This window comes from Garra rufa, chromosome 1 (genome assembly GCF_049309525.1).
Source record: "Garra rufa chromosome 1, GarRuf1.0, whole genome shotgun sequence".
Taxonomy (NCBI): Eukaryota; Metazoa; Chordata; class Actinopteri; order Cypriniformes; family Cyprinidae; genus Garra; species Garra rufa.
Window position 1 is genome coordinate 99,604,027 of NC_133361.1, and position 18,737 is coordinate 99,622,763.

At 37.1% G+C, this 18,737-nt stretch overlaps 1 pseudogene; it reads left to right on the forward strand.

Moving 5' to 3' along the window:
- Positions 1 to 18,737, forward strand: part of LOC141322867 (uncharacterized) — a 677,976-nt pseudogene that overhangs the window by 326,140 nt on the left and 333,099 nt on the right.

Genomic DNA, 18,737 nt, shown 5'->3' on the forward strand with positions numbered 1-18,737 from the left:
CTTTGGCTTTTTATATGAATGCTGATATTTCTAAGTTTTGACATTTCTACAGATTGTCGCAGTTTCTGTTGTTTTTTTTTTTGGTTGGGATTTTATCAGTTTGAGCACTCCTAGACCGTTTTTTAACTGGTCTTGCTTCCTTTTTGATCCCTCAGTTCATTTGGTTACTTCTCATCTTCTATCAACAGTTCCTTTACTGATGTGTCAAGCTGTAAAATCTTGGTGAATAATTAATAGACATAGAAATATCCACAATAAAGGTCATTTTTAATTGTAAAAGAAAGTGTGGAATAACAGTTTTTTTAATGATATGCCCATGTTCACAGTTGTGTATTTCAATCACACAACTCACTGTCTTCAGTACAACAAACTTTAGGTCTGGAGGAGAAAGTGGAATACGTACATTAGTCTCTGTGTGGCGTGTTTAAGGAATTGAGTTTTTGTAAGAAGCCAGATCTGCTTTGCTGTAGCAGTTGAAGTCATTTGTTTCTTCACTTTTGAAATTAAAATATAAATGTTTTTTTAAATGTTTCATATCATGTTAAATGCATGTTTGAGGACTCAAATGCCCCAAAAAGGTGGTTGTTTTGGAAGTGGCAGGAAAAAAAATGCTGGATTCCTCTTCAGAAGTGTGTTTAGCATAACATTCACATGCTTTACATTTTCGGGCATTTCTTCAATTGGTCTCAGGTTTCCTTTCAGCAACACGTGGAGGGTAGGTTTTAGTCAACACTCAACTGCCTATAAGACACATTTTTTTTCTAACAAGCTAAAATAAAGTTTTGCATGAAGGTTTGTGAGAGACAGAAAACTGGCAACTACGCAACCTGTATCTTTAGCTTCTCCCTTGCTGACAAAGAAAGGTCTAAATAAATGTCTTAGTAAATAAGTCAGGGGAAAAAAATCAACGTAGACATAATGCAGAAATATACGGAGCCCCTAAGGGGACATGGAGCAAAAATTAAATAAAGTTTAGTTTTGCGTGCTCACGTGAAACTATCGTGTGCGCACGTGAAACTATCGCGTGCGCACGTGAAACTTTCTCTATAGTTTCGCCTGCGCACGTGAAACTTTTTTCTATAGTTTCGCCTGCGCACGTGAAACTTTTTTCTACAGTTTCGCGTGAGCACGCGATAGTTTCACGTGCACACGTGAAAGCCGTATATTGATGTAGCTTGGGCCATAGACTACTGGAGACAGTCACAGCTAGAGATATGACTACATTACAGGAATTAGTTGCACTATATTTTAATCTAGGACTTTATTATAAGGACATTGCTGCTGTGCTTGCAAGTCGTCACCATTATATGGTTTCGATACGACATTTAAAACGGATTTTAAAGTCTTGTAATCTGTTCCGGCGCAAGGGATACAGCCATTTGGATCAGGCAATTACTTTCATTCACGAACAGTTACAAACATCTGGCCAGCTCCACGGATATAGGTGGATGTACACAAAATGCAAGGAGAGTGGAATAAACATAAGGAAAGAGGATGTTCGATTAATTCTACGAGAACTAGATCCAAGGGGTGTTGAACTCAGAGTGAGGAGACGGCTTCGTCGCCGAAACTACTTTGCTAAAGGGCCTAATTACATTTGGCACTTAGACTCTTATGACAAACTGAAGCCTTTTGGCATCTGCATAAACGGCTGCATTGACAGATTTTCGCGGAAAATCATCTGGATTAATGCATTTACCACAAGCAGTGATCCAAAACTTATTGGTGGCTACTACATGGAGGCAGTGGAAAGGTTGGGTGGTTTTTGTTTACATCATATATGTGTGTGAACTATGTATAATAACTTTGTATAGATAAATGCACACATATGCATGTAAATATTTAAGAAATGTTTACATGTGTATATACATTTGTATATTTATGTATAATTTATATTATACATAAATGCCACAGCCACAGCCACAGCCATATCACCCTGCAGCCCAAGATCGGTTGTTCACTGAAGCTAAGCAGGGCTGAGCCTGGTCAGTACCTGGATGGGAGACCTCCTGGGAAAACTAGGTTGCTGTTGGAAGAGGTGTTAGTGAGGCCAGCAGGGGGTGCTCACCCTGTGGTCTATGTGGGCCCTAATGCCCCAGTATAGTGATGGGGACACTATACTGTAAAAAGCACCGTCCTTCGGATGAGACCTGACTCTCCGTGGTCACAAAAAATCCCATGGCACTTCTCGTAAAAGAGTAGGGGTGTAACCCCGGTGTCCTGGCCAAATTCTCTCCTCTGGCCCTAGTCAATCATGGCCTCCTAATAATCCCCTTCCATTCAATTGGCTATATCACTCTCTCCTCTCCACCTGTAGCTGGTGTGTGGTGAGCACACCGGCGCCGTTGTACTGTGGCTGCCGACGCATCATCCAAGTGGGTGCTGCACACTGGTGGTGGTTGAGGAGAGATCCCCCATATGATTGTAAAGCGCTTAGGGTGTACGGAAATGCACAATAAAAGCGCTATACAAATGCTTCATTCATTCATTCATTTATAAATATAAATACTTAATATATACATATATATTGTTTCTTAAGATAATACATGCATGTGTTCATATTTATATAAACAACTATTATACACAGTTCACACACATATATGATGTAAACAAAAACTTTTATTTTGCTATGAATTAATAGTGATTAATCGTTATGCATCCCTAAATGGAAGAAGAAATGTTAAGCTTTTACTTATTGGTTATTAAGCATCAATGCTTGTTCTGTAATATGAGTTTTTGTAGATTTGCATGTAGCATTTAAATGCTGTTGCGATTCATGAGAACGTTTGGACAGTGATTATTAAGATACATTTTTGTTATATATACCTTTTCAGGGAAGATTTTATTACTGTACAATACTGCAGAATATTGCATTTCACACATTCACTTGTTTCACATTTTAATGGCAAATACCAATGGCTGTTTTTGTTGAAGCCTCACATGGGAAACATACTCAAAATGTCCAATACTGTTAAATAAAAATTACAATTGTTCATTCATGTCATATGCTTCATTTCTTTGCTGTGCTTGTGTCCATATTTCCCTGTTTATGATTGATGTGAGGGCAAAGCAAAACATTCTATATTACCAAGATTCATAATACAGTACACATAACAGACAAATTAACAGCACCAGTAGGCTATCATTTACACGCTGACTGGAGAACATTGGTGTGTTTCGTGTAGATATATAATTAGAGAGTGGATCTGATTTCATTTCTCAAGTGCAGATACAAATCCAATGCTTGATAAGCATCAGCCGGAAGATGCAATTGGGATTCAACCATCAGGAAGTTGCAGATGTTGTAAATGTCTGTGTCACATGGCACTGTTGATCGAAATGTGCAGCTACTCTGACAAAGCTGTAAATCGTCTCTTTCCACTGGGGAAATGCAGTCATCAGTTCTGTAGAGTTCAGGGAACATGTACATGACTCTGGGTCGACCACTGGGCACTTTGTCATTCTTTGATGGTCTGATGACATGGGAATCCCACACACGGCTAGTCTCATCTAACTCATCCTGGAAAAAAAAGGTTTATTGGGAAGCAATTTGTTATTGTCATGTTTTTTATTTTATTTTGGGGCTTACAAAATATTTAACAAAAACTCGTAAATCACACTAAAATAATTACTGCATAAAAGCCTTAACAGTTTAACACCAACTACTGTCACTTATACTTAGGTTATCACAAAACTGATTAGTATGCAGAATGTCGTAGGTTACACAACATCAAGACACAGGAAAAAAATGATATGCTCTTGCCAATAGCATGAAGTTCCATCTATTTTGTTTCAGCAATCATAGGCAACATCACATTCATTTTACACATTCGCCGTGTGTTACTGTGTAGACCTTGTACAATTGGTTCATTTGTGACAGCCTATGTTTACAGTAACAATGTAGGTCTGTGACAATGTAATCAACAGTGAGTGTAGGCTATGTGTAGCTTACCTGGATGATGCCCATGAAGCAGAATTGAATTAGACCTCTGTCCAAATACGCACCGTCGAACAAACCACGGTCCTTAAGATCAATAAACAGACAGATGTAAAACTTCATTGATTCTCGCCTGAGGAAGCCCCACCAACTTTCTATCCTCTGATTGGCCATGCTTGCCCCTTCAATGTAGCTGTCAATAGCAGAGCCATCGTGAATGTTGCGACGGAGATAGCGCTGACAGTCTCTGACTTTACCATTCTCAGTGCCTCGGTCGCCTCGGACAATCCAGATTACAAGACTTCAAAATCCATTTTAAATGTCGTATGAAACCATATAATGGTGACGACTTGCAAGCACAGCAGCAATGTCCTTATAATAAAGTCCTAGATTAAAATATAGAGCAACTAATTCCTGTAATGTAGTCATATCTCTAGCTGTGACTGTCTCCAGTAGCCTATGGCCCAAGCTACATCAATATACGGCTTTCACGTGTGCACGTGAAACTATCGCGTGCTCACATGAAACTGTAGAAAAAAAGTTTCACGTGCGCACGCGAAACTATAGAGAAAGTTTCACGTGCGCACGCGATAGTTTCACGTGCGCACACGATAGTTTCACGTGAGCACGCGAAACTAAACTTTATTTAATTTTTGCTCCATGTCCCCTTAGGGGCTCCGTAGAAATAAATACAAAATTAAGTAAATATTAAATGAACATGGAAAGAAACAATTGTGGACATAAACATTGTCATAAATACATAAATGAAAGAATGAATGCATGCATTTTGAAAAAAAAAAAGCATAAATAAGTAATTAAAAGTATAAATATCACCATTTGTAAATATTTGTAAATTAATATTTTTTAATATTTTATTCTTTATATATACTTTAATATGTATTTCACCAAGAAAAAATATGACATAACGATTGACATAAGTTTTACCCTGTAGATATCTATGCACTATTTGGATTGTAGACACAGAAGCGCGTGAACAGGACTTTTATTTTGATCTGGTGGTGTGACGTCATAAGGCTGCTCCGCACTCCTGCATCAGTGTTTCAGCTGAAGAAAGGTTTGTAGTCTTAATCGTTTAAAGTGTTTAAATTCATACACGTTCAAGCTATTATATATGATTTACAGGCGATTTAAACTTTATACTTATTTTGTGTAATATTGTAATATCTAATCTAATAATGGACGTTATTTTGTGAGTAAAGAGCCTCCACAGATCAGTCTGATTTCTCTCCGTAGTGATTCAGATCAGAAACACGAATAACAAACTCCGAGTCAATTGAATCGGTTAATTCACAAAATGATTCACTGTTTCGAATCGCGGCTCGCTGAGAGACCTGCTGCTCAAAACAGTGTAAAAACAACGAGAACAAACTCAAACATGAGTAATGACAACTTTGACAAACAATTGAAAATGTTTTTGTTGTACTGACAACCTTTAAATACAATAGCTATTTTTAAAAGTGTGTAATCGATTAAATGTAATATACTTATCATTAAATGTTAATCAAAACGGAATATAAAGTTAAAAGGTTTGAGTGTTTGTTAAATCAAATCATTTAAGTCCATTAACTATTACTCTGACTCCCTTACTAGTGCACTGACTACTCAATTAGAGCTGATTGAGATGAACACAGAGATTTAATTTTGTTCTTTTTTTATATTCTGTTAATTACTCTCATCTTAAACAGGGCGTTTCCAAACAGAAAAAAACTCCTGGTGGAGCAACTGAGATCGATGTAACACTATTATAAATATGGCGTTTATTAAAGAGGAGACTGAAGACATGATGATTGAAGAAATATTCAGAGTCAAAGGTTGGTTTTCATTCTCAAAGCTGAACTATCCTATGAACTGTCCTGTGCATTTGCTGAATTAATTTTCCTTTGGTGGGTGTTTTTTTTCTCTGTTGCCCTCCTGCAGCTTTTTGAAAGGATTTTAGCTTCATTTATTCTTAAAGTTCTCTTAGTGCTCTGATTTAAAAACAGCATTTAAAGAATTGTGTCTATTTAAATGTTAATGTTCACTGCAAGGACTGAGTAACATGTTTCATATGAAATGGGTAAATAAAAGTGGTGTGCATATGGTCTTGCTCTGATTTAATGATGACGTATGCGAAATAAAGTCTGGCGACAGTTTACTAAATGTTAGTCGTTGAGAAGAGACTTAGTCAACTGAAATTGAATTATTTGGTCAGTCACAGAAAAAAACGGTCCATGTCAATATTGAACAGTTTGTTAACAGCTGGTCCTTGAGGTGGGCCTAATTACGGGCAGGAAATAAAAACATTTGCCTGTCATTCATCAACCTCACATATGCCTTATCATTTGAATATGTTGGGCCAAAGCGGGTTTTGAACAAAGGCAGAGTTTATCTCAGTTAGAGATGGTCAGCACCACTGTTTATTTCCCTCATTTTCATATTAAGTTACCAACTGACACCAACATTTCAGACATTTAAAACAATTTTAATGGCAAAACAAATTTTCAGATACCAGCAAATTAACTTCTGAATTTACATACAGTTGCGACCCGATGGGAATTATGGTCAAGGCAGAAATATATTACACACAATGCTAAAAGTTGCATATGCTAACAATCACTACAATAAACACACATTATGTTTATGAAAACACCAGAGTCTGCTTTTAGAAGAACTTCAGTAATACATGATTAAAATCAAGTATTTCTTTGTTTTCAGTTTTGTTCTGTGTCCTCCATGTGCCTTTTTTATACTGGAATTCTGCATAAATTTCATATGCTTTTTTAAAACTCATTTAACTGAAATTTGATGTGTTTTTGTGTTTCGTGTTTTTAAACTGGGGTTAACTTTTGTCTTTTTTCATCTTAGATCTGATGGCACTGAAAGAGGAAAGTGAAGTACTGAATGAAATGGAAGAGAAAGATCATGATTTCATAAATGGAGAAAAATCTTTTAGTTGTTCACAGACTGAAACGACTTTCTCAAGAAAAATTACTCGAAAGACAGGAAGAAGTTCTTTCATCTGTCAACAGTGTGGAAAGCATTTTAGCCTTAGAGCAAGTCTTAAAAGACATGTTAGGAGTCACACTGGAGAGAATCCCTACACATGCCCTGAGTGTGGACAGAGTTTCCATCAAAAACAACACTTTGAAGACCATATGAGAATTCACACTAAGCAACCCTACACATGCCCTCAGTGCGGAAAGAGGTTTAATTATAAAGTACGCTTTGAAGAACACTTAAGAGTTCACACTGGAGAGAAGCCTTTTACCTGCCAGCAATGTGGAAGAAGTTTTAACCGAAAAGGACACCTTGACAGACACATGAGTGTTCACACTGGAGAGAAGCCTTACACCTGCCAACAGTGTGGAAGAAGTTTTAACCGGAAAGAAAACCTCCATTGCCACATGACAGTCCACACTGGAGAGAACCTTTTCACCTGCCAACAGTGTGGAGTAAGTTTCACTCAAAAGGAAAGCTTTAACAGACACATTAGAATTCACAATGGAGATCAGTCTTACACGTGTGATCAGTGTGGAATGAGTTTTGATCAACATGAAAACCTTAAAGTCCATATGAGAACTCATAAAGAGAAACCCTACACATGCTCTGAGTGTGGAAAGAGTTTCTGTCAAAAACGACACTTTGAAGACCACATGAGAATTCATTCTAGAGAGAATCCCTTCACATGCCCTCAGTGCGGAAAGAGGTTTAATCATAAACAAAGCCTTGAAGATCACTTCAGAGTTCACACTGGAGAGAAGCCATTCACCTGCCAGCAATGTGGAAGAAGTTTCAACCGAAAAGGAACCCTTAAGAGACACATGAACCGTCACACTGGAGAGAAGTCCTTTATATGTGGTCACTGCGGAAAGAGTTTCAGAAATAAAGCAACACTTAAATACCACATGAGGTTTCACACATGAGAGATCATGTCAGATCATATCAGTGTAAAAGGTGTAATTGTGTTAACAAATGAGTTGAAACAAGCAGATGAGATCAAGTGTGAAAAAGTTGAAGTTGCAATCAAATAGGACATAAAACATTGAGGTGTGGAGTAATAACTGGGGTCCCATTAAGTGTGAACATGGGAATATAGGAGGAAATGTAATAAAAGCCAAATGCTTAGAGATGACTTGAGAGTGTTTTGTTTTCTCTCCTGAACTCTTTCTTCCTGTCAGTTTGTCTGTCATGTTTGTCTTAGGCCCAAGCCCATGCCATCTCTGTTGCTGTAGGTACATTTGTTTTCATAATGAAATCTTCAATTGTAAGCAACATGGGTCATTTTTCATCAGTTAGGTTCAGTAAAGTATCACCACACCAGAGCAACTCATTCTCAGTGTCAGGAGCACCAGAGCTGACTGAAGGACTGAATTACCTCTGATTCTCCGATCTATATCAGGACTGCCATGATGTTTTCATATTTCAAGAACTTTTGTAACCATTCGAAGAGATAAAAAATGGTTTTATAAGTGAAGCTAGTAATGCTGTTTTTGAATTTGTTTATTCATTATCTGATGACATCTTGATAGATTTAATAGTATTTTATTTGCAGTTGATTTCAGTGTTACTCTTAACACTAAGTAGGGCAAATTATATAAACAGTAACATTCATTCTATCAAATAGGGCTGCACGATTTTGAGAAAAAACCTAATTGCCGTTTTTCTGACAAATATTGCGATGCGATTTTCAATTTTTGCGTTCGATACTTTTAAGTGCATAAAACTCAAATCATGAATAACTTATGTTGTTACTTTTACGACACAGAGGGTTAAATAAACTACATACATAGTGATTGAGGTAATGAGATTGTTTGATGCTTCGTGATTATTAAATACCTGAACCTAAATACCAAAGAATAAGAAGACATAACGGAAATGAACTTAACCACTTGGTCATTTGTTTTTAAATTTAACAATCTTAAACACTGAAAAATAGAAAATGAATTCTTATTAGATTTAGATTTACAATTAGACAAACAAAATAATTCTGTAGTCCACTGCCATTTACAAAACATGAAACTGTTTTATATTGCACACATTTTAAAATAAATGACAATAACAATTAAAAACACCTTATCCAGCCTTCTGCAAGATAAGAAAGTGCAAAATCAGAAACTGTGTCAGAGTGCTACATTAAAGGATTTTTACTATAAAACACCAACATATTTACCATTTCTGGCTTGAGACAGGCATGCTCACATGTGACAATGTTGTCACTGGCACTGAAAAGATGCTCTGATGGCATAGAATAATGAGACATACTGGGAATTACCTTGACAAATGGTAAATTTACTTTGAAAAAAGTGAACAATTCTTCATTAAACTTAAAATTGAAAATAAATAATACAATCTCTTATTAGGGCCCGAGCCCAGAATGGGCGAAGGCCCTCTTGTTTTCCTAAGGATTCTTATTTTTTTTTTTTTTTTTTTTTGTTAACCTTCCGGGCACTTAAGGGGGTCTTAACATGCTCAAAAACTCTTGAAAATTTGCACACATGTCGGAATCTGCGGCCATCAGGACGTCACAGAGGCTGGTACCGGGGCGTGGCAAGGGGACTCTACAGCGCCCCCTGGAATTTTTAGGGCCATATAGCACACATACTTGAACGTACACATATGAAACTCGGTACACATATAGAACTCATTGAGCTGAACAACTTTTGTACTCTATGTCATTTTCTTAACGCAACAGGAAGTGAGATATTTAGGGCTGTTTAAAAAGCGCATGCTCTGGAATTTAACGTACTCCTCCCAGGATTTCCATACGATTGTCACCAAACTCGGTCAGCATGATCTCAAGACATTGGGGACGCTAAATTGCGAGGGGATTTTTGATATCTCGAACGGTTTGGCCGTGGCAAGGCGACAAAGTTATGGCGAGAAATGAGAAACAGGAAGTGTCTAATAACTGTTGCACACATTGCCTGATTCTGATGAAACTTCACCAGATTGTTCGTTGTATGATGCCGATTCCATAAATGTGACTATTATGAGTCAAAGTTATAGCGCCACCAACTGGTAGCAGGAAGCGTGTCATTTTCAAAATGCGTTGAAATCAGCCTCTTAATTTTACTTGATTTTCTTCAAACTTCATCAAAATAATGTCAAAACACGGCCGATAAGAATATGTAAAGGGTACGATGATAAATCAAATGCTGTTGCCATGGCAACGTGTTAAACTTTAAAATTAGATTCCTGTCTTTTCGAAGCAGATAACATGTTTAGAATTTCATGAAACTCAACACACACATCAATATTAATGATAGTTAGACACTGGCAAAAGGTCATAAATGGGCGTGGAGCAGGCACTCTATAGCGCCATCTTTTGACAAAAGTTGGGGGGTTAGTTTTTCCTACAGTCACCAAACTCTGTACATATATTGTTCTCATCAATCTGGACAACTTTCTAAATCAAACTCATTAGCTAAGACCAACAGGAAGCCGGCTATTTTGATTTGAATGTGGATTTTTGGAAAAATCAGGCTGTAAACAAATTCACACTCCTTCTAAGAATAACAAGGTATTCACACCAAACTTTTTTAACATGAAGAGAAGATTCTGAAGATGTTAAATTGCGAGCGGATTTGGGATATCTTGAACGGTGTTGACGTGGTGATTTTTTAAAAAACATAACCCTAATTTTTTATATCTTTAAAGTGCAGCATCCAAACTCTTTAAAACTTTTTTCACACAGAGATCTAATCATTATGAGCAAGTGCTGGTAATATCATAGTTATTCAAGCTTCTATGAATTAAAGAAAATTAAAAAAAGAAATCAGTAAACTGTTGTCACTGGGCTGACAGTCTGTGTTGACACTAAGAGTGACTGAAGGGGGGAGGGGTGAAAGGGAGAGAGACCAGTGGAACATGCTGTTTTGCTTAAGACCATCTTTGAGGAAGATGCAATTTGCACATTGCACATTGCTGTAGTTTAATCTGCATAAATAAGTCTGAACTTTGAGAGTCTGATCTTTGAGAAAATATAAAGGGTCACGAACTCTTTCATTCTTTGTATATTGCAGTTGTTGTTTTTTATTTATTTTTTACTGAACTGTACCATGAACTTGTCCTATTCAGTCACATAGCAAAAGATTAAGAAAAATACAGCTTTTTAGCATGAGCGATTTATCTTCATTGATAGACATTTATTTTCATAATTAAAATTTTTGATTCAATAAAAAAAAACACTAACAATTTCAAGACAAACTTTGACAACAAAACAAACTTTGCTGTTATCTGTTCAAAACATCTGAAAATTGTACCATTTTAAGATGAGTTATATTTATATATCGCCCCATTACAATACCCAACTTGATTTTTAAAGATATTTTGAAAGAATGAAGCGTTTATTGAGCACTTTATTGTGTATTGCTGTACACCCACACGAACTGTGTTCATGTTCATGTTAATTCACAGTACATACACTATGTTAAAATGTTATTTACCTTTAAACAATATATGAGTACTTTTTTAGGTTAATATTAATTAACATTAATAAATGCTATTTATTATTGTTCATGTTAACAATGTTAACAAATGAAACTCGATGGTAAAGTTGTATATTTAGTGTGTATTTGTCTGTGTGTTGATTTAAAAATGTAACCCTTTCATTTCTGTAAACTTTAAATCCAAACTGGCAGAGGGTTACTGTGAATGCATGTGCCAACTGGGCACCGTTTTCCTAATTGATTCTTAGTTATGTAGCGCTTAAGAGTGATGTCTTATAACAGGAGTCACCTGCAAAGCAATGTCCACACACAAATGGAACAGATAGGTAACGATGACATTTAAACAGAAGTGGTGGACGTAAAGCAAGCAATAATAACATTTTGTTATCATCATGAATTACATGTTCTTATCATCATCCTCAGAATATAGGGAAAATGTTCCCTATATTGTGAACGGCTTTGGGATATCTTGAACGGTGTTGATGTGGTGATTTATGAAAGTAACAATAAAAAAGATGAAGAGTTATTTTCATATATCTTTAAATTGCATTATTCTTACTCATCAAAACTTTTTACATATAAAGAACAAGAAATTCTTAGGAAATACGTGTAGTTTCAAAATGTTATCATGCTGAGAGGCCCCAAAAACATTAAAAGTGTCAAATAAATTCGTCTGATTAAAGCTCTAATACCAGGGATGAACACTAGAGGTCCTCATAAGATAAGGAATCGTTTGACCTCTAATGCTATTTAGCTCATTGTCAGTGTATAATAATGACAATAATCCATAGAATCAATTGATATGTACTGTACTGTCAGTGTAATTTTACATAATTATTTTGTATAGGTGCTTAAAGAGCATTAAAATTTTTTTTTTATCTTTTAAGGAAAAATTATGTGATTTAAATACATATATACACTCTGACTGATAGAACAAAGTATCTTATAAGTATGACACTATACTGCTCAGTTCACTTAATTAGAATGAGAAACAAATACAAAAAGGCCAAAAAATCAACTAAGTTAATATGTATTTATTTTTAATATATTTGTTTATAATTATTTCACAGATGCTTATAGACTATTAAAATAATATTTAAAAATGCTTGTAGACCATAAAACATGGTAACTATTTAAAATAGGGTCCAATACCTATAAAAAAGCCTCTTGGAGCAAAATTTGACACCCAACAGGAAGTCGGTTATTTTTAATTTTCTCAGCAAATTTTGTCATTTTTGCCATTTTCAGGCCTCGTACTTGAACGAACTCCTCCTAGAGATTTATCCGGATTAACGCCAAATTTGCTGAGTGTAATCTAAAGCACTTTGTGACGGTAAATTGCAAAGATCTAGAGTTTTCATTGGAGGGCGTGTCCATAGCGGTCTCGCAAATTTCGATGTTTCGCCATGAAAAAGGAAGTTCCTATAACTCAGGCATACAATGTCCGATCTGTCCCAAACTTCACATGTGTGATAACACTCCTGACCTGATGACATCTACATTCCCATATTCAGTTATAGTCATAGCGCCACCTGCTGGCAACAGGAAGTGTCATGCTGTACTCTACAACAAACTCCTCCAAGAGATTTATACAGATCAACACTAAAATCGGTCAGTCTAATAAAAAGGCTTAAGTGATGTTAAATTGCGAAGATCTTGAGTTTTCGTTGAAGGGCATGTCCGTGGTGGCCTGACAAAGTTTGATGTTTGGTCATGGACATAGAAGTTGTTATAACTCAGCCATAAAATGTCCAATCTGCCTCAAACTTCACATGTTTGATAAGAGTCCTGGCCTGAAGATATCTTAAGGCCAATATTCAGATATCATCATAGCGCCACCTATTGACAGCAGGATATATCATATCTTGCACTAACTTAAACATACCAAGGTCAATCTGCACCAGACTTCATATGTTTGATGAAAGTGCTGGCCTGAACACATCTACATGTCAATAATCAGTTACAGGCATAGCGCCACCAGCTGGCAGCAGGAGGTTTGGCACATTTAAGTGACTTTGATCTATTTTTCCTACATTTACTGTTTTAAAAGCATAATGCCCACCGTTTGCCGTTTTCCTAAAGCCACCGGTCGGCGGTGAGCCCGGGTGCGAGGGCCCGTTCATCGCTGCTTGCAGCTTTAATTAGACTTGGAATTAGAAAACAAAATAAATATAGCAATACTGCAACCCACTGGCATTTAGTAAACATAAAACAGTTGCATTGCACACATTTTGAAGTAAAATAAAAAGCTAAATCAGCTTGCCTTCTGAAAGATAAAGTGCAAATTTGAGAACTGTCACCGTGTTACATTTTCAGAGTTCTTTTGCTAAAAACACCAACATGTCAACAAGTTCAATCCCATAAATCTACATTATATAAGCAACAAAAAACAGCTATTAATAGCAACTATATAAAAAATAAATAACCACTATATAGAAAACATTTTAAGAATTTCTAACAGTAAAACTTAAGTTAATGAGTAAAAAGTCTCAGCGCGCACACACACACACACACACACACACACACACCCCAATAAAACACACCTCACTCTCCAACTCCTTCCCGGGCGAATCTGCAGAATGTCTTGATAAAATAACTTGTAGGGTCCCACTTTGGACAGTAGTACATTGCTGTCATTTCCAGCCCAGGCACTTTGGATACTTACAGAAAAAAAACACACCCACACACACAACCTGACGTATTAAAATTCAGACCAACATTGATTACAACATGTCATATTTCATCAGTACTTACAGCTATGTACTGCAGCCTTGGCGTCAGCTGGTATAACCATTGCTACAGTAATGGGGGACACAGGGGAGTTAAGTGGCATTGATCAGTCCAGTGGAGAAAGAGAAGAGGACGATTTGGGGGAGATGCAGGGAGAAAGCATTGGTGCTGTTGGTGAGGATGGAAGTAATGGTGGGGGCTGCATTTCCTTAGTGATGGTGAGGTCTACATGTGTAGGTGAAGGGTGTTGTCCAGTTTCTTTATGTCTTTTAAGTTGGGGTTCATGTAGAGTAAGTCTGTGGGGCAGGCCCGGTTCTACGGGGGTGCTTGAGGGTGCTAAGCACCCTCAAACGAAATCAATAGCACCCTCACTTAAAGCTGTAATAATGTTATTTTATTGCAGATTTAGATAACAATCCAGTGCATAATCATTAAAAAAACGATTTATTTTTCGGCTGTAAGCATTAACAATGCCCTACCATATTGTAACGCATCAAAGCAGTCAATTAGAGCGTTGCATTTCAGCCCCGGTCGACTTTTTTACACCTCTAGTTGCTGGGCTTCAAGGCCAATTTTCACGTCAAAGTTCAGAGGCGGGCGGGCACCTGTTTATCTGTTTTTGGTTTCTCCTTATTTTAATATTTTAGACATCCATAAATTATGGTGAAGAAAAAAATGCCGCGCTGGTGGAAACAACAGGAGACTTCACTTTTGCTTTCACTTTCGAGACCGTTACAGACGGCAGCGCAGCTGGAACAGATCCGCGCTCAAGCACACAATATGCTGAAAATTGCCACAAAGATAAATAACACTGAATGTGTCGGGCCGGAAAGAGTAAAGCTTATTTAAATTATATATTAATAAACTAGTGTATTCTGAGTCAGCGTAACAAAAATCCTTTTTGGATGTGCCTTTAGAGAGAAATTTATCTTTACGGATTACATAATGAGAGAGTTTTTGTTTTCTATTTGTTTTATTTCGTTAAGTAATAATGTAAAACTATTTTATACGTTTTGTTAAGTGCACACAAATAAAAGTACGCTACACCCTTTACAGTACCGAATGATGTATTACTCTTACCTTTGTGAGCAAAAATGACAGATCATTTTAAATTGCTTCCACTGAAAAAAATGCACTGGCGCCCATGTCCTGCGTCTTTAGCTTCCACTCTCTGCATAAACTATTGGATATGCGCCTAATACCGCACATTTATATAGGTTTAACGTTTAAACTAACATTGTTTTATACTTGAACTATTTTATATCTATAGATTTTAGGCAAATCATGATGATTTGAGTAGGCAAACTGATCAAACAGACAGTCTACCGCTGGGCGCTGTTCGTTAAAAATAATAAAAATACAAAAAAAAAAAAACCAACTTATATTTACGAACAAATATGCTCCAAACGTTTTTTTCTAAATTAACTTAATTAAAAATAAAACGAAACTAATTATAATCAATTTGCCATTACATACCAAACTTAAGTATTTTGATTTTAAAATCTGGCTCAGGACACGCGACATCAGTGGTAGACCGGCTCCAGAATTAAATCCCTGAGGCTGCTTTCACATTTATATTTTTGCCCCGTACATTACTTTGATATCACTGTGTTAGTCACTGCTATTTCGAGAATGAATCCAGCATAAATATTCAGATGTAATTCCCTAAACATGGCAGCGTGTATGTGTCCGAAAAAAGACAGTTGCATACAAATTCTGAATGGACTGTAGTCTGGAAAGTGTAGGCTACAATACTCGGTCCCTTTATTATCATCACTAAAAGCACTGAATTTATAGAGATCTCACAAAATTCCGTTATAATAATCAATAAAGCTTTCTAAACTACACAATGAGTCTTGTATTTATCGTGCCATCCCCCCTCCTACCCCCTAATGTCGCCTGTGGGTATAAGTTTAGAGCACCCTCATTAATTTAGGAAGCACCCTCAGTGATTAAGTTCTGGAACCGGGCCTGCTGTGGGGTAACCGGGATGTGTCTTCCTTAAAGGATTTAAGGTGGTCTGTACTAATTTTGGGGTATATGGAACCCTTCTCATCCCTCAGATCTGCACTCTTGTCTTTTAGACCTATGATTTCATATGGTCCCAGCCAGCTGCGCTCAAGCTTGCCCCCCTTCCTCTGCTGGGTCCTTATATTTTTCCGTAGGACCTTTTGACCTACACAGAATGGTGCCTGATTTGCCACTTTCTGTCTCCGCTCCTGTTTTCTTTTGACATTTTCCTTCACTATGTGGTACATTCAGGGGCGTAGCCCCAAATTCTGGGCCCTGTACCCTCAAATGTCAGTGGGCCCCCTACACATGCCATTGTACGATGCAGGTTAGCAAAATGAAAATTCAATTTTGAATGATTTTTTTTTATTATTATTATTTGAATATTAACAAGCACAAATAGTGTTTAAATCTATAATCAAATCAGATTATAATAATGACTGGTCCTTTTATTCACCACCTGAATTGATGTTTTGGCCTACTTGTGCTCAAATACCTTTAAACCGTAGGCTACATCGGGTTTTTGTACTGACATTTTGATCCATGATACTGATGCAAGTTTTGATTTAAAAACATTTATTTTTGAACAGGAGAACACGAGACAACTGTACCTTCAGTACGTCCACTTTTCCCCCCACTACCACGCCCATGGGTATATTTTTTCCTTAAGAGAAATGGCCCCTGACACAGAGTCCTCTGCTATAACAGATTCAACTGTGCTGTTGACCTTTACAAAATATAGAACATTGAAATTATGTAATCAATTTGTAACTGAAACATGAATTTTATTATAGATAATATGAATATTGTATTCTCACAAAGCCACTTGTTAAAAGGTTTACCTCTGAATGGTACCAGTTTTTCCACAAGTCTGTTAGTTTGTGGATGGTATGGGCCACAGAGGCTTCTTTTCACACTGATGAAGGCACAGAGTTCTCTATTGATCTATTTGAAAAAAACATGCATAAGGTTTGTGATTTGCACAAAGCAATTATGGTTCACTGCTTAATATACACAACTTGTTCATGCATACAAAATGTAGTTCATTCAGCACGCTACAAACCTGGTTGACAATGTCAGTGTCTTGGTCAGTGAGTATCCTCTTCGGTGCCCCAAAGAAAGCAGGAATGTCTTTCTGACTGCATTTTTATTATGTCGAGAACAGTTCATCCAATCGATTTTTGCTGTGGACCCAAGGGAGTGCAGTGTTGCATTTTGGTGCAATATGGACAAATGTTCAGAATTAATAAATTGTAAAGAACATTGCAAAGTTGGAAGCGGTGCGCCTCACGCAGGCAGAGCTTGCTTCGAGAACAGACACTGCGCTAGTGATACAAAACACAAAGGTCTGTTAAAGGTGCCATAGAATGGAAAACTGTATTTACCTTGGCATAGTTAAATATTAACAGTTCAGTACATGGACATGACATACCATGAGTCTCAAACACCATCGTTTCCTCCTCCTTATACAAATCTAGTGTTTGCAAAAGACCACCGAAAAATAGGTCAATTCCAACATAACACCGACTGTTACGCAACTTTCCCGGGATCGTTAATAGTTACGCCTCCAACATTTACATCGCCCCAATCATCGGTAATGTCAGCACATCAGTAAAACAAGGCAAGCCACTGAAGGGACACGGTTAGCTTAATGCTAGCCTGTTACATTGCAATACATAGGATTTCACTTACCACATAAACAGAGAGATGACTGTGCTGATGATGGTGAATGATGGAGAAATAACTGCGCTGATGATGGTGAATGAATTACAGATCTTGAGTATCACTGACAAACAGCTGAACTTGTGTGGTAAGCACTCCCTCTGCATTATAACTTTACACAGAGCACATGCGATCACAGTAATGAGACTAAAATGTCGGCGATTCAAAACGGCAGATTCAACAAACCGCATATTAAAAGCGGCTAGAGCTCCTAATTAAATATATATTTTTACATATATATTTTATATAATATATAAATGTATATTTTTATATACATTTAGTGTCCAAAAGCACCTGTTTGGCAATATTTTGGGTTCAAAGTTTTTTTTTTTTTTTGTAGTTTCGTTGTCGTCCATTAAAACAATTGACGCCGAATTGCCAATTACCGCAAAACTGAAAGTGAAAGTATAATACGCACGCATTTATAAGCTATTTAAAAGCAGAAAAAAGAGCAAACCCCCACCCCACGGTGATACCGGTATTAGGCCGGTGACACACTGGATGCGTGGCGTGAGCGTGGCGTTTCTGATGCGTGTCAGCTGCGTGGCGGCTGCGTCGCGTTTTCTGTGTCTTTACACACCAGAACCGTGCCTGACGCGGCGCTGGCGCGCTGCTGCTGCTGTAGGTGACATAGGGAGGCCTCCGACAGACCAGGCTTTGTCTTTACGACAACATTTTCAACTTTTTTCACACACCTACACCTTCCAAAATCCGAAAAATGGGTAAGTGGGCTGTCTGTTTATTTCAATAACATTTACAAATTTGTGTAGTTTTAAAGAGCTTATTTAGCCGCCTACCTGATGTTGGACCGTCACTCAGAATACACAATACGTTATTGTAGTGTGTCATATTTTTTTCATGTAATCACATTAAGAAACAAATGGGAATTT